Source organism: Mus caroli, unplaced genomic scaffold (genome assembly GCF_978045245.1).
Source record: "Mus caroli unplaced genomic scaffold, Mus_caroli_1 scaffold_18, whole genome shotgun sequence".
Classification (NCBI taxonomy): domain Eukaryota; kingdom Metazoa; phylum Chordata; class Mammalia; order Rodentia; family Muridae; genus Mus; species Mus caroli.
The window spans coordinates 86,465,738-86,487,902 of NW_028227273.1; positions in this window are offsets into that span (position 1 = coordinate 86,465,738).

Consider the following 22,165-nt stretch of genomic DNA (forward strand, 5'->3'; position numbering starts at 1 on the left):
TGTGGGCACAGGGGGAAAATTCCTGAATAGAACAGCAATGGCTTGTGCTGTACGATCGAGAATTGGCAAATGGGACCTCATGAAACTGCAAAGCTTCTGTAAGGCAAAAGACACCGTCAATAAGACAAAAAAGCCACCAACAGATTGGGAAAAGATCTTTACCTATCCTAAATCAGATAAGGGACTAATATCCAATATATATAAAGAACTCAAGAAGGTTGACTCCAGAAAATCAAATAATCCCATTTAAAAATGGGGCTCAGAGCTAAACAAAGAATTCTCATCTGAGGAATACCGAATGGCTGAGAAGCACCTGAAGAAATGTTCAGCATCATTAATCATCAGGGAAATGCAAATCAAAACAACCCTGAGATTCCACCCCCCATCAGTCAGAATGGCTAAGATAAAAATTTCAGGTGACAGCAGATGCTGGTGAGGATCTGGAGAAAGAACAACACTCCTCCATTGTTGGTGGGATTGCAAGCTTGTACAACCACTCTGGAGATCAGTCTGGCGGTTCCTCAGAAAATTGGACGTGGTACTACCGGAGGGTCCCCAATACCTCTCCTGGGCATATATCCAGAAGATGTTCCAACTAGTAAGAAAGACATATGCTCCACTATGTTCATAGCAGCCGTATTTATAATAGCCAGAAGCTGGAAAGAACCCAGATGTCCCTCAAGAGAGGAATGGATACAAAAAATGTGGTACTTATACACAATGGAGTACTACTCCGGTGTTAAAAAGAATGAATCTATGAAATTCCTAGGCAAATGGTTGGACCTGGAGGGCATCATCCTGAGTGAGGTAACCCAATCACAAAAGAACTCAAATGATATGTACTCACTGATAAGTGGATATTAGCCCAGAAACTTAGAATACACAAGATACAAGATACAATTACAAAACACATGAAACTCAAGAAGAACGAAGACCAAAGTGTGGACACTTTGCCCCTTCTTAGAATTGGGAACAAAACACCCATGGAAGGAGTTACAGAGACAAAGTTTGGAGCTGAGACGAAAGGATGGACCATCTAGAGACTGCCAAATTCAGGGATCCATCCCATAATCAGCCTCCAAACGCAGACCCCATTGCATACACTAGCAAGATTATGCTGATAGGACCCTGATATAGCAGTCTCTAGTGAGACTATGCCGGGGCCTAGCAAACACAGAAGTGGATGCTCACAGTCAGCTATTGGATGGATCACAGAACCCCCAATGGAGGAGCTAGAGAAAGTACCCAAGGAGCTAAAGGCATCTGCAACTCTATAGGTGGAACAACAATATGAACTAACCAGTACCCGGGAGCTCTTGACTCTAGCTGCATATGTATCAAAAGATGGCCTAGTCGGCCATCAGTGGAAAGAGAGGCCCATTGGCCATGCAAACTTTATATTCCTCAGTACAGGGGAACACCAGGGCCAAAAAGTGGGAATGGGGGGAGGGGAGTGGTGGGGGAGGTTATGGGGGACTTTTGGGATAGCATTGAAAATGTAAATGAGGAAAATACCTAATAAAAAATTTATAAAAAAGATTGGCAAATGAAAAAAAAAAAAAAAAGAAAGTACAGAAGAGACCAAATAGACAAAACAACTCTAAATAGTGAGATAACCCCAGAGATATTGTAACACCAGCTCTCAAACTATACTGAAGAGTCACAGTAAAAAAAAAAAAAGTATGTCATGGACACTAGAATAGACACAACGATCAGTGGAACAGAGTAGAGATCACAGAAACAAACATAGTCTATATCCATATAAATTATGACAAAGATTTAAAAATATATATTGAGGGGCAAAGCCTCTTCAACAAATGCTGCTGAGAAACAATGTGTGAAAGAACAAAACTAGATCCTTATCTCTTACACTGAATGAAAATCAATTATAAATAAACAATCGATCTTAATACAATACCTTAAACTCTGGAATTTCTAGAGGGAAATCTAGATAGTAGAACAGAAAGAAATTCATAATTTGTAACTGGATTACAGGAAATTAAAAAGGTTCTTCACAGCAAAGGAACATTTATCAATGTAAAAGAGGCAGCCTCCAGAACAAGAGTCCTTGCCAACTGGGGGTTAGTTGTTAGGCCCTATAAAGAACTCCAAATTTTAAATTCAAAAGACCCAGTAACTAAGTGAGCCAACAATTAGATAGACAGTTCTCAATGGAGAAATACAAATGGCCAATTAAAAATGGGAGTGTTCAACATCCTGCGATATCAAGGAAATAACATTGAGATTCTATCTGACCCCAGTCAGAATGGCTATAATCAAGGGGAAATGAACTAAGTAATTAAGGAACTAACTAACTAACTAACTAACTAACTAGGGGCTGGAGAGATGGCTCAGTCGTGATGAACACTTGTTCTTGTAGAGGACGTGAGTTATTCTCAGCACCCACACGGCACCTCCCAGCCATCCATGACTCCAGTTTTAGGAGATCTGACACACTTCTTATTTCCCTGGGCGGCATGCACACATAACAGTGCAAATCTATATCTATATCTATATCTATATCTATATCTATATCTATATCTATATCTATATCTATATCTATATCTATATCTATATCTATATCTATATCTATATCTATATCTATATCTATATCTATATCTATATCTATATCTATATCTATATCTATCTATATCTATATCTAATCTATCTATCTATACATCTATATATCTATCTATCTCTATCTCTATCTATCTCTATCTCTATATCTATCTACAAACAAAACATCTTATACATAATATAAAAATAAATAAATCTTCAAAAAAAAAAAAACCCCTTAGACAACAAGAGCCAGCAAGTAGTGGAAGAAAGAGGGACACTTATAGAGCGCTGGCAGGAATGTGCACTTGGGCAGCGAGTTTCCACTATGGAAAAGATGGAATAAAGTTGTGAATGTTCCTCAAAAACCTACCCACAGAAATACCATATGACCCAGCTATACCACTCCAACGTATAGGAATCCTGAAGGAGTCCTAGACAGCATACACATACAGCCACGCTCACTGCTGCAGTATCCACAGGAGCCAAGGTGGAAACAAGCCCAGAGCTCCAGCAGCTGGTGGTGCATATAGACAATGGAATGTCATTAATTAGGACATTTGCAGGGAAACGGGTAGCATTTGGTTAAATAAAGCAAAATAAGAAAGACAAATGTCATGTTTTTCTATTATATGTAGAATTCAGATTAAAATATACACACACATACTTTTTTGGCCTTTTTTATTGGATATTTTCTTTATTTACATTTCAAATGTTTCCCTTTCCAGGTCTCCTCTTTGGAAACCCCCTATCCCATCCCTCTTCCCCCTGTCTCTATGAAGGTGCTCACCCACCCACCCACCCACCCACCCACTCCTGTTTTCCTGCCCTGGCATTCCCCTCCACTGGGGCATCAAACACCCTCAGGCCTGAGGGCCTCTCCTCCCACTGATGTCCAACAAGGCCATCTTCTGCCACATACGCAGCCAGCGCCATGGGCCCCTCCATGTGTACTCTTTGGTTGGTGGTCCAGTGTCCCAGAGCTCCAGGGACGGGTAGACACTGTTGCTGCCCCCCCATAGGGCTGCAAATCCCCTCAGCTCCTTCAGTCCCTTCTCCAACTCCTCTATCGGGGACCCCCAAGCTCAGTCCAATAGTTGGCTGCAAGCATCCACCTTTGTATTTGTCAGGCTCTGGTAGAGCCTCTCAGGAGACAGCTCTATCAGGCTCCCATCAGCAAGCACTTTCTGGCATCCACAATAGTGTCTGCATTTGGTGATTGTATATGGGATGGATCCCCAGGTGGGGCAGTCTCTGGATGGCCTTTCCTTCAGTCTCTGCTCCACTCTTTGTCTCTATATTTTCTCCTGTGAGTATTTTGCTCACCTTTCTAAGAAGCACTGAAGCATCCACATTTTGGTCTTCCTTCTTCTTAGGTTTCATAGTCTGTGAATTGAATCTTGGGAATTCTGAACTTTTGGGCTAATATCCACTTATCAGTGAGTGCATACTGCACACACATACTTCTATCTGTGTGTGTGTCAGAGTGGGGAATGAAGGAGGAGAGGAAAGGGGAGGGGAGGGAGAGGAGAGGAGAGGAGAGGGAGAGGGAGAGGGAGAGGGGAGGGGAGGGGAGGAGAGGGGAGGGAGGGGAGGGGAGGAGAGGGGAGGGGAGGACAGGGGAGGAAGAGAAGAGAAGAGAAGAGAAGAGGAGAGGAGAGGAGAGGAGAGGAGAGGAGAGGAGAGGAGAGGAGAGGAGAGGAGAGGAGAGGAGAGGAGAGGAGAGGAGAGGAGAGGAGAGGAGAGGAGAGGAGAGGAGAGGAGAGGAGAGGAGAGGAGAGGAGAGGAGAAGAGAGAAGAAGAGAGAAGAAAGATAGTAGGCCAGGACAGGAGAGACAGGGATGAATGGAAAACTGTTGCTCAGAGAGGGAACAGGTCTAAAGGCAGTGGCAGGGGACCAAAGAGCATGGTAGAGTCCATGTGACATGAAAGAGAATTGGGTTCTTTTGAAGGAAAATGATCACCAGAAGGAACAATGTGGGTGAGAACCAAGGCCTGTTACTTCATGTGCTAACTGGGTATACCCCCGTTCCCCTATACTTTAGTAGTTGTCATAGTCTGTGTTAAAATACAATCTTATCACAGATGATAAAAGCAATAGAATTTTTTTAACTATAGAAATTTTGACCCTGTTTGTAGGTCAAAACTCCTATAATGCCAAAGACCAAAAAGAATGGTGGGGTGGGGGGGAGCCCTTGGCACAAAGTTCCAGACTCCTAAATGCACCAGCATTGTGCTGTTCTCAGTGCTGGCCAAGGCTAGGCTATTTCTGGGTTGCTGTGTGCCTGTTACTGTTTTTATGACCTCTGTGTACCCACAAACTAGAATCACGGGAAGACCTTGTATGGAAATTCTACCACAGACTCAGAACCTTTATTGAGAGACTAAGGAAATGTCAAAATATTCCTAGACCATATCATGTAAGCGGTGTTTCTAGATGATGTCTTTCTTTAGGCTTCGGTTTCAAATACCAGCAGTAGGGGGTCAGGGGGCCTTGGGCCATAAAATTTTTAGAAGAACAGAAGATAGGATTTAAATAAGTGAATTTTGCAACTTTCAAGGGGTTCACAGGAGCAACGAGACCCCAGCTAATGGAGATGCTTCTCTCCTGCAACAGAGCACAAGGCACGCAAATGCCAGGGAGTGACTGCTGAGGGCTCAACCCCTCACATTTGTCCAGTATTTGGCAGCTATTACCTAGCAAACAAAACCCACTGATCAGTTCCAACACAAAAACTAAAGTCTGTTTGGCTCACTGAAATGCCTGCCGTGTGTGCAATGAGCTTAGCTTTGTGCACACAGGCATGCATGTGCACATACACGCACAGAGACACATTTATTAAAGATAAATTTTTTTTAAAAAATTAATATAAATCATTAGCAAGTTGTATAAGTGGGGAAAAGGAGAGGTGAGCTGAATGCACCTGTCATGCTCCCTGAGGTTGTACACGCTGGGTGCCCAGATGCTACTGGCTCCTCCACCCTGACTCCCCTGCCGTGATAGACTGTACCCCTAAACTGTGAGAATGAAGGCTTTCTCCCCTAACGCATGCTATTGGCCACAAAGTGTCACTAAATTCAGAAGTATTGTGTTCATACAGTGAACAGCTCCCGACCACTCTGCAGTTGGGTTATAAATCACAATAGAAATATCCCCAAATATTTAGAAATTAAATAACATAATTATAAGTTACATACAATTTATACTTGAGATATGTGTTATTTGTTATACACCATTCACACATTTTTTTAAAACCTAACTCCAGAGTGTGTGTGTGTCCATATCCACATCAGGGGTGGGTCTGGCCAAGGAACCAAGGTCCACACCAAATACTGAATGTGTCCTTTCTGGGAGGAGACTTATGCATGAACTCATTTAAGTATTCACAGAGCCTACTGAGTGCTAAGAGAAAGCATTTAAATATTCATGGTGTCTACTGAGTGCTAAGTGCTTCTCTGGATAGTGAACAAAAAGAGCCCACACCCGTGTTCTGGAGAGCCTACATATTAAAGGAGGAAGGCTGAAAATGAAAAGGATAACCACCCAAGTCAGGCGTAAAAGAGTGAAATGCTCACAGGTAAACCAAAGCTAGTGAACAGGGCTCTGAAGGAGTAGAGGGGGTTGAGGAGATGACGAGGCCAGGGAGAAGCATTCTGATAGAGGAAACTGAGGCCAAAGGCTTTGAGGGGGCTAGGATATGAGGGACAGCAGCCCCCATCAAAGAAAAGGAGGAGGCAGATGAGTGTCTGAATGTGGAGTTGGGGAAGGAGTTTGACCATAAAAATCACACTTTTCACATTCTTTAGTTTTACAAGTCTTACTCATTAAATTGTATTATTATTGTGTATGGTATGATACACATATGCATATGAGGTCTGTGTGTGTATGTGTGTATGGGGATATTGATGAATGTGCATATGTATGCATATGTGCATGTATGTGCATTTGTGGTCTATGTGCACATGTGTGTATGGGGATGTGGGTACATATGCATGTATGTATGTATATGTGGGTGTAGATGTGTGTGCACATGTATGCATGTGTGTGCATATGTGTGTGCATATTAGTGTGTGAGGGTATGGTATATTGTGTTTTTTTATATGTTTGTGTGTATGGTCTCTGTGTACATGTGTATATGAGGATGTGGGTACATGTGCATATACATGTATATATGTGTGTATGTACATGTCCATGTGTGGGGTATGTGTACTTCTTTATGTGTTTGTGTGTGTGTGAGGTATGTGTGTGTATGTTTACGTTGCTGGCCCATGTCTTGTATTTTGAGTGAACGGGAGAGTCAAGGAGGAGGAGCAGAGTCACTTTGACTGATGGTTAGGAACCAGATCTTGGCTGCACATGGAATTAAATGAGCGACCAGGTAAGCATCCTCCACAATGACCCAAGAGAGACTGTGATGGCTGAGACCAGCAGGTGGCACTGATAGTGGGGAGAGGTGTCTAACTTTGCATATTTGCTGAAGCAGTGCATGAGACAGATCGGAATCAAGTGTAGCAACAAGTTTAGCCACACCATTTTTGCTCCCAGTGGGTCGTCCTGCCATCCACCTGCCCAAGAGCTCTGTGGAATCACAAATGAAATACATACACACACACACACACACACACACACACACACACACACACACACACACACGGCAGTTTATTTTTAAATGCCTAGCATACATTTCCCTCCAATATTCCTGGCTTCTAAATCTATGTTTGATCTTTGCTGCCCTCTTACATGCTGGGCAGCCCCTCCCATAGGGTCACTTTCCCTTCCACCTACATTTTGGATGAATTTTCTTCTGCAGTTCTAAATCTGATCCGTCTCCCTCAGAGACATGGGCATCTTCCCCTCCTTTCTGTCCTCTGGTTCCTGCCTCAATCTATCTGCGCAGTCATTGGCTCTTGGCTCTTTACTGAACCAACTGGGGACAAGGACTTTTAGTGTTTGGACATGCAGATTCCCAATTTGAGGGCCGGATTGATTCAAAGCATTGGAACCAATTCCCAACATTCAAGGTTCACCTTGGTATTTTTAGCCTGAGCTACTGGAAGAATGGAGTTGCCACGGAGAGTCCAACTACACCAACTTGCAAACTTGCTTCCAAAGATCATCTTTTTAAAAATTGAAACTCAGAACACAATTTCTTTTTCCACAAAAGCTTTTGGTGAAGGTATTTCAAGCTTAGCAAAACAACAAACAAACTAACAAACAAAACCAGCAAAGATCCCTGGATTGGCTGCCTTGGTGAAAGCTGGTAATTAAAAATAAAGTTTTTAAAATTCATAGGCAAATGGATGGAACTAGAAAATGTCATCCTGAGTGAGGTAACCCAATCACAAAAGTACACACATGGTATGCACTCACTGATAAGTGGATATTAGCCCAAAAGCCCGGAATATCCAAAATACAATTCACAGACCACATGAAGCTCAAGAAGGAGGAAAACCAAAGTGTGGGTGCTTTGGTCCTTCTTAAATGGGGGAACAAAATAGTCACAGGAGGAAATGAGACAAAGTGCAGAGCAAAGACTGAAGGAAAGGCTGTTGAGAGATGGCCCCACCTGGGGATCCATCCCATGTAGAGTCACCAAACCCAGACACTATTGTGGATGCCAACAAATGCTTGCTGACAGGAGCCTGATATAGCTGTCTCCTGAGAGGCTCTGCCAGTGTCTGACAAACACAGAGGTGGATACTCTCAGCCAACCATTGGACTGAACACAGGGTTCCTAATGGAGGAGCTAGAGAAAGGATCCAAGGAGCTGAAGGGGTTTGCAGCCCCATAGGAGAAATAACAATATGAACTAACCAGTACCCCCAGAGCTCCCTGGGACTAAACCACCAACCAAAGAGTACACATGGAGGGACTCATGGCGCCTACCACATATGTAACAGAGGATGGCCTTGTCAGGCATCGATGGGAAGAGAGGGCCTTGGTCCTGCGAAGGCTCGATGCCCCAGTGTAGGAGAATGCCAGGGTGTGAGGTTGGAGTGGGTGGGTGGGGAACACCTTCATAGAAACAGGGGAGAGGGGATGGGATAAGGGGTTTCGGGGGGGACCAGGAAAGGGGATAACATTTGAAATTCAAATAAAGAAAATATCCAATAAAAAATGAGAGACATTTGAAAAAAAAAGAAAAGAAAATGAATTGAGTTGAGATCTTTTCTGGCAGCTAACAGAGAGGAAGGTGAAAATTAGCTTTCTGGTGTGGCTAAAATGGACCCAGTTTGTGCAGAGATGGTGCTGTGCTGTGTGGAGTATAGTTTCAGAGGGTCTGCCTTCTGCAATCCCGTGCCCACTTACCCAGGTTTCATCCATCTATGCCAACTTGGTCTAGAGTTGTAGAAGTCCCTCTGTGGGTTCTTACTTCATCCACAGGGTAGAGTGCTGTAGATGTAAGACCAGATCTTGGGAAAGACGATCTACAATCCCACTTTCAAAGCCTGGACAGTCAGTAGCTGATTGTCAGTTGAGCAAAAAACTTGGAAGGTGCTCATGTAAGAGTACGTTGGCACGGGTTGGGGGGTGGAGGGAGGGGAGGAGCAAGAGGTCAGGAGATCACGAATTGATGATGGAGGTCATGATTTGGTGTAGCGAGAATCTCTTATAATCTGTCAATAAAAAAAATTACAGCCAAAGAAATGAGACAGGAAATAGGAAGTGGGACATCCAGCAGGGATAGAGAGAATTCCTGGAACTAGTGAGAGGCATAGGAGATGCATGTGGGGATGCATTCAGGAATGCTGAGGAGACCAATGTGAACCAGCAGGTAGCTGATCTCCAGATATAACAAAGGGGAGGGTCACCCCCAGGAACTCTGAGGAGGCAATGTAAGAAGACAAGGAGAGGGAAACAGCCATGAAGCTGAATCCAGGTTAGAATAAAAAGGATACTAAGTTATGAGAAAGTCAGAGAACAAGCAGAAACCTATGGCCTGGGCGTTTGTTAGTAAATAACTAGTCTCTGGGAGCAGGGACTGGGAGGGGAAATTGATGAATTTTTACAGATGTTGCTCAGTGTGTACGGCATGTCATTCAAATCTTTTAATTTCTTATTCAGTCATGAAGAGGATGGAAAAAGCCTAAAGTTACAGTTTGATGTCCCTTAAACTCCTCCCTCAGTGATAGACTCAGCCATGGGGAACCGGATTGCAGGAGAGGCCAGAGAGATATGCAGATGAGTTGGGTATAGTAGAAGAGACACACTAAGCTCCAAAGGGAGGCAGAGAGTAGACCTGCAATGTGCAAGGTCCAGAGGAGCAAGCAGGTCATCCTGTATAGGGATGTACTCAACAGGTCACCAAAGCCCAAGCCCAAGCATGTGCTATCTATCGTGTGTTGGCCAGCGCAGTAGCTACTGACTGCGTGTGGCTATGTAGCCTCACACAGGATTCAGTGACACCAGTCTAATTTCAAGGGACAGCAGACACGCGTAGCCACATGCTGCTGTCCTGGACAGAACAGATGCAGGATCTTCCAGTCATTCCAGAAGAGTCTATAAATTTCTGTTGTCCGCTCCACTCAGCAGAGACCAGCGCTCAGGTCCTGATGGGCTTACATGATCCCAGCACCTCTGTTCAGCTGCTCTCCAGCTGAGATGCCAGCAAGGCAGAGCATGGGACCCACAGAGAGAGTCTCAGGCCATCACTGGTGCCTTACTGTCCTGCCTATCGTATACCCACAGGAATAGAGACAGGGACTGCTACTGAGTCCCAAGCAAGTACCCATTTTTCCAGCATTAACATTCGAATCCAGTGTGTGTGTGTGTGTGTGTGTGTGTGTGTGTCTGTGTGTCTGTGTGCGTGTGTGTCTGTGTACTTGTGTGTGTGTACTTGTGTGGGTAGGTTCACATGTGTGTATAAGCATGTATATATGTACACATGTGGAGATACTGGGATGACATGTGTGCCACTGTCCCCAGCTCTTTCTATGGAGGCTGGAGATTGAACTCAGGTCCCCATGTTTGCATAAAGATCATTTTACTGACAAAGCCATCTCCCCAACCCCTTATAATATTTTTAATGTTTCTATTGCTTTTTCTTAGCTATGAAGGCAGGTTTGGCCATTTCTTACAGTGTGGAGACAGATCAAAATGGAAGGCATAGATGGTGACTTCTGCTCTCAGGACACACAAGAATGGGTACATTGTTTAAGCTGTTGGGGACAGCAGTTCCTTCTACCACAAAGAAAGCAGCTTTATCACAGCTGGTAGTCATATAATGCCACCTGATTTACCAGAGCTCTGGAAACTGAGGGAGTGGTTTGAGACACTGGGCAGTATCTCCGGAGTTAGAGCTCTGAGGGTGCGCATGCTCAGTGCCCCCACCTTACACGTGTGACCGGGAGAGCAGCCAGCACATGCGCATGTGGTGAACCCCCCCCTTCTCAGAAGTCGTGAGGAGAGTAAGAATCTCCCCCCACCCCCAACACCAAGCAAAGTATCCCAGCTCAAAAAAAAAAAAATGTCAGAGCCATGAATGAAACCAAGAGCATAGACACAGTCAAATGGCTATACTGGGCTCCATGATGACCCTCTTTGCACTACACGTGAGGACCAGGAGGCAAGGCTGCCTTTGTGGAGTCAGTAAGCTAGTGGAAGTGTCCAACTCCTGTAAAATCCTGGTAAGGCTGCAGAAGACCATGTTTCAGAGCAAAGGTCTGAACTCTGTGCTGCCACAAGGTAGCTCTGACATGATTTCTCTCCTATGCCATCGTCAGCTGCCCTGTGGGTATTTCTGGCTTCTGCCCAAAGTTGATGGTGTAGTCACCCTCTGGCTACAAACAAGCTGCTCACAATATGGAAGCTTGGTTCCTTCTGGCTGGCAGCAGCTGAGAGCCTTGTGCAAGTGGAATCCTAGCACAAGTGGGTCAGGGTGCTGAGTCGGCTGTGGCGTCAGCAGCATTCCTGAGTTATCTCTTGGAGCTGCCGGTCATCAGCAACAAGCAGGGAGAAGCTACTGGCACAGGCCACTGCAAGAATCCATCCCAGCAGACAACACTGGCAGCCCCGAGGGACAACGGAGTTGTGAATTTCGTCACTGGTATACTGACATAAATTGAGCGGGGCTTGAATGTCACTGGCTATGTGCTGGCTCGTTGGTCTTTCCCACACACAGGCCTCTAGTCGTAGTGGCAAAAGATCTGTCAGACTCCAAGTGTCAGAATCTAAGCTTTCCCGGTGACCCTGAGAAACCTGTAGATGAGACAGTCTCCTGGGGATCAACAGAGCAGTCCCCCAAAGAACATTCCAGAGCCCAGTTCCAGTCTCTCCTTGCTGGCACTTGCTTGGCACCATGATGCTTTAGAGGCAAGTGACAAGAACACAGTTTCAAATAAGTGAATGGATTTTATTTTTTATTACTCCCTAGGTGTCTAAATATACTGACCAGAAGAAAATATCTTAAAAAGAAAGGGATGTTTTCATGACGTGAACTTTAACCTTGCAAAAGGATTATTCCCCGTTATCAGAGGAGCAAAGCTGTGTATGGATCCCCTTACTGCTTGGCCAACATCTGGTCACCTGATCAGATAAGAGGGAGAAAGAGCAGGTGCACAAACCCCTCCAGGACTGGTTGTGTTTTTACAAGGTGATAAGCAGATCCTAACAGAAAGGGCAAGCCAGGAGGAACCAATTCCAAAAACACCATTGGAAGGTCAAGAAATCTCAGCTCTTCAGCAAACTGGAGGAAAGGTCAACTGCACTAGCTGGCCGAGTTTAGCTTTCCCAGATGTCGTGAGTGTGAGCCCAGGGTTCCGTTCAAAGAGAACTGAACACTAGCTAGTCGGTTGTTATTCAGGACACAGCTAGAGGGCCTGTGTCATCTAAGCCACGCGACCTACCTCTCTGGGCCTTCATTTGTCTCTACAATAAGGATTTTAGCCTGTGTTCTGACTCAAGAGGAGAGGCTGCTGGTACCTATTGGCTGGAACCAAGAGAAACTGTGAAAATATTCTATAATATGCAGAGCACCCCCAGACACAAAGATCTGGTCATCTCCAAACTTAAGTTACACTGAAGTTAAAAACAAACAAACAAACAAACAAAAACAAAACCAACAACTCTTGTTTCAACCACATCAGATGATATTTCAACAAGGAGACATCTAACCCAGACATTCAACAGCCCTACAGACTACCCAGGGTGTGTCTTTTCTAGAAGGTCCCTTAGTTTGAAATTGTCTCAAATTATTTCTTTTCATTGTAAGTAACAACTTTTATACCTTACCAAAAATATGTGGCTAAAACACTCAGTTTGAATAAAGACCAACAAAACTTTCTGAGACTTTAGGAGCAGACCCTTGGGAAACATTTCCAATGGCATGTGCCTCTCCTTGGTCTTTGGGGTATAACCCAACCCGTACCCGACAGTAGCATTAATATTTGGGAAGCTATCTTAATGGTTGTCAGAATTACATTTTCCAAAGAAGTGACTCATCCAATAATAATTTCTTTGGCACTGAAAGCAAGCACTCAACTCACAAAAGTCTCATCCAGTGGGAGGAAGACAGAAAGAATGTCTGTGTGAGGTCTTGGTAGTGAGCCTACACACACTCCTTAAGAAGAAAACCGAGGTGGAAGGGGCCTCCCTACAAAATGCTCTTCTGTCTTTTCCAGTAAAAGCTTTGCCTAGAAGAATACAAAATTTTCTCCCCCTACCACCCCACTTCCTATTCCCTGCATCTCCCAAAGCCTGGATGAAAAGCTCCTTCCCAGGGCTTCCTCGGGGATTCACCTTGCTTATGTTCTCTCTCTCTCTCTCTCTCTCTCTCTCTCTCTCTCTCTCTCTCTCTCTCTCTCTCTCTCACACACACACACACACACACACACACACACACACACAACTTCACTTCTCTGTAGCTGTCTAGACTTACCTGAGGAGAGAGACCATGCCTTGCTTCTTTCTTTCTGTATCCTCAGTGTCTGGCCACAGGGAGCATACAGTAGGCACATTGTAAATACCAGCTGACACTGGTGCCCATGCAGACTCTAGCAGACCAGGCTATCTCTAGTGCAGAAAAAATGCAGGATTGAGCATCATTGGCTACAGATCTCAAGCACAGAAAAGGCTCATAGAAGCCAGGTTCATAGAACAACTTGAAATTGAATAAGTGGCTCTTGGGTTTCCAGACTAATGGGTGTAGTAGCCTCTTGGTACCAGAGCTGAATGACTAAGGGGGAGCAGATGTGTAACCTCAGGCCTGTAGATCATGAAAGGCTGAAACTGAATCCCCAAACAAAGCCAAGGAGCAAGATGATCCAGCCTCCCAACCCAAAAATGCAGAAGTTAAGGGATTCCAAAATAACTTCATAAATGTGATGGTTAACCTCGATTGTCATCTGGACAGGATCTACAACCACCAGACAGCAAGCCTGTGGCTTTGTCTAGGTGGGACTCTCTAGGCTGGGTTAGCAGAGATGAGACAATCCACCCTAAATGTGGGTGGTACCATGTATATGGGCTCTTGTCCCAGTTGAGTGAAAAGGAGAAAGCTGAACTCCCACATTCATATCTCTCTCTCTGCGTCTGCAGATGTTAGGACCAGCTATCTCAAGCTCCTGCTACCGTGATGAGACTGCCATGACTGGCCATACCAACCTTCTCTTATCTAAGTCGCTCTTGTCGTGTATCCTGCTGCATTTACAAGGCAAGTAACTAACACAGTGGGCACGTTCCCAAAGTCTGAAGGACGTTTTTAAATGGGTGATCCAAGAATGCAAAACTAAAGAGGGAAAAGAGAAATGGGAATAAGCAAGTCTCCAAATACAAACTCAATCTCTAAATAGAAGGCCCTGGGCAAGTCCACATGCAGGCTAAGCACACAAACAAGAAAGCCAGAGGGTTGAAAACACACACAGCCTGAAGCACAGAAATAAGGAGACAGAAAAACACAGACTTAAAGATAAAGAAATAGAGTCTCACTTTCTGCTCCTATAACAGAATTCCAAACATGAGTAAATTATAAAATAAAATAAAATAAAATAAAATAAAATAAAATAAAATAAAATAAAAGCTATTCCTTACAGGTCTAGAGGCCAAGACGCAGGACCTCAGGGTCTGGCAGAGTCAGTGTCCAGTCAGGGCTTCACCAGTGTTTTCTGGCTGTGTACCTCACACGGCAGGAGCAAGGACACACACAGGAGTGGATCTCCGTGGTACTATTATCATTATATTATTAGTCCCAAGAGTGGAGTCCTTGGGAGTTGGCAGGTTGAGGGCTGAAGCTTTCACCCCTCAAACAGAACAGCTCCTGACTTAAGATGGTCCCAACTTACAGTGTTTCAGTTTTATGATGGGTTTATTAGAGTATTAAATACACTTAGGGAGGGAGTAATCCGGTGTGTGTGCCCATGTGTGTGTACACCAGAAGACAGCCTCTGCTGTGCTTCCTCCTCAGGCACATTTCAACTTGTTGCAGGGGGCACCATGTTGTCATTGTTGTTGTTCTTCTTGTTGTTGTTCTTGTTGTTGTTGTTTATGCTGACCAGTTACAAAGCACCCAGGGCCCTCCTTTCTCTGCTCGCCGTACTGGGGATCAAAGTTGAGTCTTCATGCTCTCACTTTACTGGGTGAACCATCTCTCCAGGCTTTTAAACACAATTTTAACTTAACACTAAACAGATTCAGAAAGGCTGCATTGATATACAATCAAAATTTACAGTCCCGGCATGCAACCCCATCCCAAGTTAAGAGTCCCCACGGGTTCCAACGTGTAAAGTTTGGGAGGACACCAATATTCCGACCCCGGCAGCCTCCATCCTCAGAGCTAAGACTATGAACACACAGGAAATTCTCACAAGAAGACAATCAGAAAGGAGATGCCTTCATTTATACAACATAAACCCAAGACTACCAGCTATGGACCCGCTGACTCCGTTTCAGTGGTGGGTGTGTCCATTTCCTGTGGTTGCTGTAACCAAAACGCCACAACTGGGCAGCTTAAACCAACAGAAATACCTTCCTGCAGTTGTACGGGGTAGTCTGAGGTCATGGTTGGCAGGCCCTCACCACCTCTCACACCTGCAGGGGGATCCTCCTTGCTCTGCTGTGTTTTCCTGGTTTTCCTTGGCTGGTAGCCATGGCACGTAGTCTCTGCCTCCAACTGTGACTCTTCTCCTCTTCCGGGAGGGATGCCAGTCTGATTGGACAAGGCCCTCCTACTCTACCATGAGTTCATCTTAACTAATTAGTTCTGTTCTGGCCTTTCTAAATGAGGTCACATCCTGAAGCGCTGGAGGTTAGAACTTCAATGAATTTCTGGAGGGATGTAACAGTAACTCATCCTTTTATTTTTTTTTAATGGTAGTTATGTTTCTAACTGAAAAGTCCTCTGTAGAAGAAAGGACCAAAGGAGACGGAACACTCTTTGCCCATCAGGTTTGAAAGAGGGGAATCCCCAGGATGGTAGAGGATGCCCTGTTTGCTCCTGTTTCACTCTTAGAGCGCAGAACACATCAATGGACTTAACCTCAGATGCAGCAAGTGAAGGGTTTAGTGCTGTGTGAACCTGCCTCTATGGGTTCTGGAGAGTCATATTCATCTCTTCTTGCCCACAGAGCCATATCCCCAGTGTGAAATCCCTTTATATAATACCGCAGTCCACTCCTTGAACTTAGACCTCTAGTTCTTTATAGTAAAATGATCCACAGCTCAAGAGAGAAAACACAATCAGAATCTCATGCAGCTCGTGTTGTACAGTCCAGCCCATTACAGCATATGTAAATGACTACTGAGGTGAGACAGGTTTGCAGACCTTGGCAAATTTTTCTATGTTCCCATAACAGATATGATCATCAGCTGAGCCATCCCATCTCAAGTGTCTACTGTGATGGAGCTAAGAGACAGTACCACCTTTGGCTCTGAAACTTTTTATATGTATGAGTGTTACATACATATACATCACATACATATACATACACATACACATACATATACATGTAAATCACATCATGGAGTGCTTACAGAAGCCAGAATCCCTTGGGCATTGGATCACTTTGAACTGGAGATGGTTGTCAGCTGCCCCATGGGTGCAAGGAATTGAACCTGGGTCCTCTGGAAAAACAGCTAGTGCTCTTAATCATGGAGCCTCTCTGTTCCCACCCTGACTCATTTTTAAGGTGCTAATGAAGTAAAATGGAATTGAAGGAGTGCTCCCTCCTTGTGTAAATCCCTTTACTTATTCCTTTGCCTGCACTTGCTACAGCCATTTCTCTGTTTTGATTTTAACTTTATTGTATTTTCAGTACTTGTGATTGAATCTAGGGCGTTTTCCATAAGAGGTAAACAGTACTGTCAAGCAACGAACCAGATCATTAGAATGTGTGCTGGTCTGAACTGTAGGCAGTGATCCTGGTCTGGCAGAGACTTCATCCACTCCCATTCAAATATGATGGCCAGCCACGAGCAGAGAATTATGACCTGTGAGCACCACAGAACCCTAGACATGATCAGCACTGGCTCAGACTTGGCCGGATGATGATAGGAGCACAGCACAGCCAACCCCACCAGGTCTTGAGGAATTCTACCTTAAGCTGTAGCTTCTTCCTTAGGTGTGCTTGTAATCATAGCCTGCGGGGAGGAGTGGGGGATGTGGAGGTCAACCTTGTGAAGGAAAATGTGGGATGGAGATCAAAGCACCGCAGGCTCCTGAGACTCCACAAAGTTCTGATCTGCTTTACACAGCATTAGACCTAAGATGGCTTCTGTAACACGGGTGACCGAAGCCGAGGCAATGGCTGCTTCCCTGACTTCGTGGAACTCCTAACACGTGATGGAAGTCCTAACAAGTGATGATGCCCACCCCCTTTCTGAGTTACCTCATCAGGCAGGGCTTTCACTGGGGCACAGTGATGATGTGACAAGATATGATTGGCTGAGAATTTAGGGGCTTAGGATTGGCTCAAACACTTAGTATAAGTTTATGGGCTGGGCAATAAACTCAGGTCTACACCCTGATGCTGGTCTCCAGAGTCTGATTCCTGGGATTCATCAAATGACCCATCACCTTTCACCACCTGTCCTCTTCCCTGTTCCCACAAAAGCCCTCATTTCATCGCTACTTCTCTCAACGATGTCCTATCCATTCCCTCCCATGCTTTCTTCACACTGCCAAACTGCCAAGGAAGGAGGCAATCAATGACCAGCGTGGGACAACAGCCCTAAACATGCAATAGTGGCTCTTACGTCTTGACGGTAACCAACAACTGTTTAATAGGATTTAAGGATTTAAGGCCCACTCTATCGGAGGGATATAATGCCTGGGAATGAAACCTAGTAGGCTAGGAGATCATGGACCTTAGAAAGGAACCTCACCCTCCACTTTACTCGGCCAGCATAATTCCTAACTACACCCTAAATACTTTTCCTCACAGAGAAGCGTAGCCCCTCCCCCTCATCAAAGAAGCAGCATTTGCGGCAGCGACCATTACAAAACACAACTGGCCAAAACAGAGTACACCTGACTGTGATGCCCAGTCCCAACGGATACATCTACAACCCAACCCTTAAATCTGAAGCTCAGAGAATACCATGGAAGGTGGACAGAAATGTTGTAAGAGCCAGAGGACCAAGAAGCCTGATGCGAGATTGTATCTCCAAAAAATGACAGGGGAGCTACACCCATAATACTTCAACACTATGGTCGCCTAAACAAGACCTGAACTTGGACAACACCAAGGGACTTGCTAATGAGGGAAGGGGAAGTCAAGGGACCCGACCCACAAAGTGCTACAGGCAACGAGGAGGTGCTGAGGGGAAGAATCAGGTTTCCCCAGGGATAACTGATTATCCAGTACCCATGCTCAGCCCTGAATTCATACACATACAAGCAATACTAACAGATGCAGTTAGGCTGTATAGTAATTAAAGAAATAGTAATTAAACAGTAATTAAAGAAATAGTAATTAAAGAATACGAGACCATGGATTGGAGGGGAAATGGGAAAGTTTGAGAGGGACTGGGGAGAGGATGGAGAGGAAGAAAACAATACTATATTTTAATTTTAAAAATTGAAAAAATAATAATTTAGAAGGGAGGGTGTTCCCACCTGTCCATATTATATTCAGAGTTAGAGACCCCATTGTTCTGGTCCCTACATCCATGAAGATGATTTTGAAAAGGGCTTCCTTTCTGTGCTTGACTAATGTTACCGAGTATGTTTTGCTATTCTTTTCCTATTGCTGTGATAAAAAAATATGCTAACAAGAGCAACATAAAGGAGATAATGCTTAGTTTGGCTATGGATACAGTCCACCATGACAGGAAACATGTGGTGGCAAAAATAGGAAGCTGGCTGGTTACATAGCACCCAAATTTAGAAAATTACATGAACAAAAGGAGGGCAGGCATGATGATGCACACCTTAGATCCCAGCACTCAGGAGGCAGACGCAGGTGGATCTCTGAGTTTGAGGCCAGCTGGCATGAAGCATTCAAACATGTGCACCTATGGGGTCACTTCACACCCAAACCACAGCTCTAGTGTTCTTTTCTTTTCTTTTCTTTTCTTTTCCCAACTACAGGTTTCTGTTGACCAAGATCATCCTAGAAAATTCTTTTTCATGCATGCCAATTTGCACCATGGGAAAAGTCAGGCTATTAAAAAAAAGAGAGAGATTATAATAATAAAGAAAATTGGCTGGATTTGGCTCTTTAAATTAATATAAAAAGCCATTAAAAGATATACAAGGCCAGGCGTGGTTGGCACACACCTTTAATCCCAGCACTTGGGAGGCAGAGACAGGCGGATTTCTGAGTTCGAGGCCAGCCTGATCTACAAAGTGAGTTCCAGGACAGCCAGGGCTACAGAGAAACCTTGTCTCGAAAAACCAAAAAAAAAAAAAAAAAAAAAGCCAAGCTATTAAAAACAAGGACATCATGAAGTTTGCAGGCAAATGGATGGAACTAGAAAAATATCATCCTGAGTGAGGTAACCAAAGAGGCTAAATAACAAGGAGGGTCCAAGGGAGGATATTTGATTCTCACTCAGAACGGGAAATAAAATAGATATGGAGAGATAGATGGAGAGAGGAAATTGAGTGGGAGAGGGAATGGGGAGGGAAATGGGGGTGGGATCAGGTACAATGTGGGGGAGAACTAGGAGAGAGAATTGAAATCAGTTGGGGGAGGCATCTCTGATATGACCTAGAAACCTAGGAAAGAGGAGTCTCTGGGGGTGACCCTAGCTGAGATCCTACCAGTAGGGGATATGGAGTCTGAAGTGGCCACTTCTTGTAGCCAGGCAGGACTTCCAGTGGAGGGAGGGAGACACCAACCCACCCACAAAACCTTCAACCCAAAATTTGTCCTGCCTACAAGATGCACAGGGATAAAGATGGAGCAGAGAGATTGAGGGAACAGCCAACCAGTGTCTAGCTCAACTTGAGACCCATCCCATGGGAGAGAGCCAACCCCTGACACTATTAGTGACACTCTGCTATGCTTGCAGACAGGAGCCTAGCATAACTGTCCTCTGAGAGGCTTCACCCAGCAGCTGATAGACAGATGCAGAGACCCACAGCCACACATCAGGTGGAGCTCTGGGAGACTTGTTGAAAAGTTAGAGGAAGAATTGAGGGGAGCAGAAGGGTCAAGGATGCCACAAGAAGAGCTACAGAGTCAAATAGCCTGGGCCCATAGAGGCTCACATAGATTGAGCCACTAACTAAAGAACGTGTTTAGGCCTGGACCAAGGCCCCCTACACATTTGTTGCAGATATGCAACTTGGTCTCCTAACAACTGGAATAGAGCTTTTCTCTAACTCTGTGGCCTGCCATTGGATCCATTTCTCCTAGCTAGACTGCCTGGTTGGGCCTCAGTGGAAGAGGATGCACTTAGCTTTGCTACAAATTAATGTACTAGGGTGGGTTGGTACCCATGGTGGGCATCTTGTCGAGGAGAAAAGGAAGGAGGAGAGGAGAAAGGGAATGTAAAGGTGGGACTGTGAGAAGAAGAGGGAGGAGCTGTGATCAGAATGCAAAGTGAATAAGTAAGTAAATAAATAAATAATTATATTTAAAAAAAAAAAAAAGAAAAGATGGCCAAGGAAGCTGCCAGAGGCACTAGAGGCAGGAAGCCCTACATAGTTTCACTGATAGCCGTGGGTTTTGTGGTTTTCATTTTGTTAATCTAATTCAATTTGTAGCCACTTTGCAGAATGTGTGTTAGGAGCTTGGGGGATGGCTAAATAAAATGCTCACGGTACAAGCATGAAGACCTAAGGCTGACCTTCAGAACCCACATCAACAGTCAACTTGAAATCCTAATGCTGGAGGGGAGGAGACCAGCAGATTCCAGGTGATCACTTGCCAGTCTCACAGCGGCCCCACATTTCTGAGAAACAGCAGTACCTGTTCTGGGAAAGCAAGATTCTGCTCCTGGAATTTCTACATGAGAAAGTCTTTAACTTAACCTGCATCCAAAAGGGAGAATAGTGTCCCAGTGAGTGGAAAGTTCTAGAAGATGACTCCTGATAGACCATGAAGAAACTTTCTTAAGCCATCGGTCACACCCACTAGTGGAATAAGTCCCTAGTTCTGGGCCAAAGAGTCTGTGCTCATCTACAGATCCCACATGGCTCTGATAACCATGGAAGGGTGAGGTGGTCTGTGAAGAGAGAGTCAGAATAGGAGTAAGGTAGGGCAGGAGAAGAGAGGAAAGAACAGGGAGGAAGGTGGGAGTATGGGGTTGAATGTCTACTTGTCAGCCAACCTGCTGAGTCCCATGTGGTCACACATATCAGCTCTGACTCAGGTGGAATCACCAAGTTTACCAGGGATGTTAAGAATGTGCCTGGCATCATGGCTGCATATAAGGCCAAGCTGGACTATTGTGCCCTTCCTCACTCTACTCGGCCGACTTCTGTCAACCTCTTCACTGTGCTGACAATACGCAGTCTCTGTCTCTATGAGGCCATCTGCTTCCACCATCTTGTGGAAGCACAAGATTGACCACACCTGGATAAAGGGTACACCAATGTCAGATATGGATACCATCTCATGAAGCCATCCTGCATGACAAATGACCCTAAGCCCTCCTCTCTTCTGTCTTTTTGTCTATGAAGTGCTTGTGGCTTGGTCTAACATCTCTCTTTGACTAGCTCAGCCCACTGGTGCTGAAAATCTGGGGAAACTATGAAATTAAGGTCAGCGTGACTGCAGACCATCACCTGAAGCATCTAACAGAAGGCAGAACCCTGGGACACTTATTTGTACTGTGAGGAACCTGATAGAAGATTGAGAAATACTTCTGCCATTAATCACAATAAATTATTGGTTTGTGTGGATTAAATGATCAATGTCCCAGATTACCCTCAGGTCATATTTCTGGATGTGGAATGTCCTACAAATAAATTGACAATTGACAAATAAAAAATGCAAGATGCCCAGATTGAAGTGCCCAGCACTGAAATAGCTCCTGGCTGAGGCTTCCTCCATGGGGCCACACGGAGCTGCCTGCTCACCTACTAGCATCGATTTTATAGCTCTTCAGCTCTGGGCTTTGTTTCAGTGTTAGCGTCTCACTAGTAACATGTCAAGTGACTGCGGATCCAATGTTGTAAATGATCTGAGAGCTCTCCTGTACCTTATCTGATCGGTCTTTCTAGTT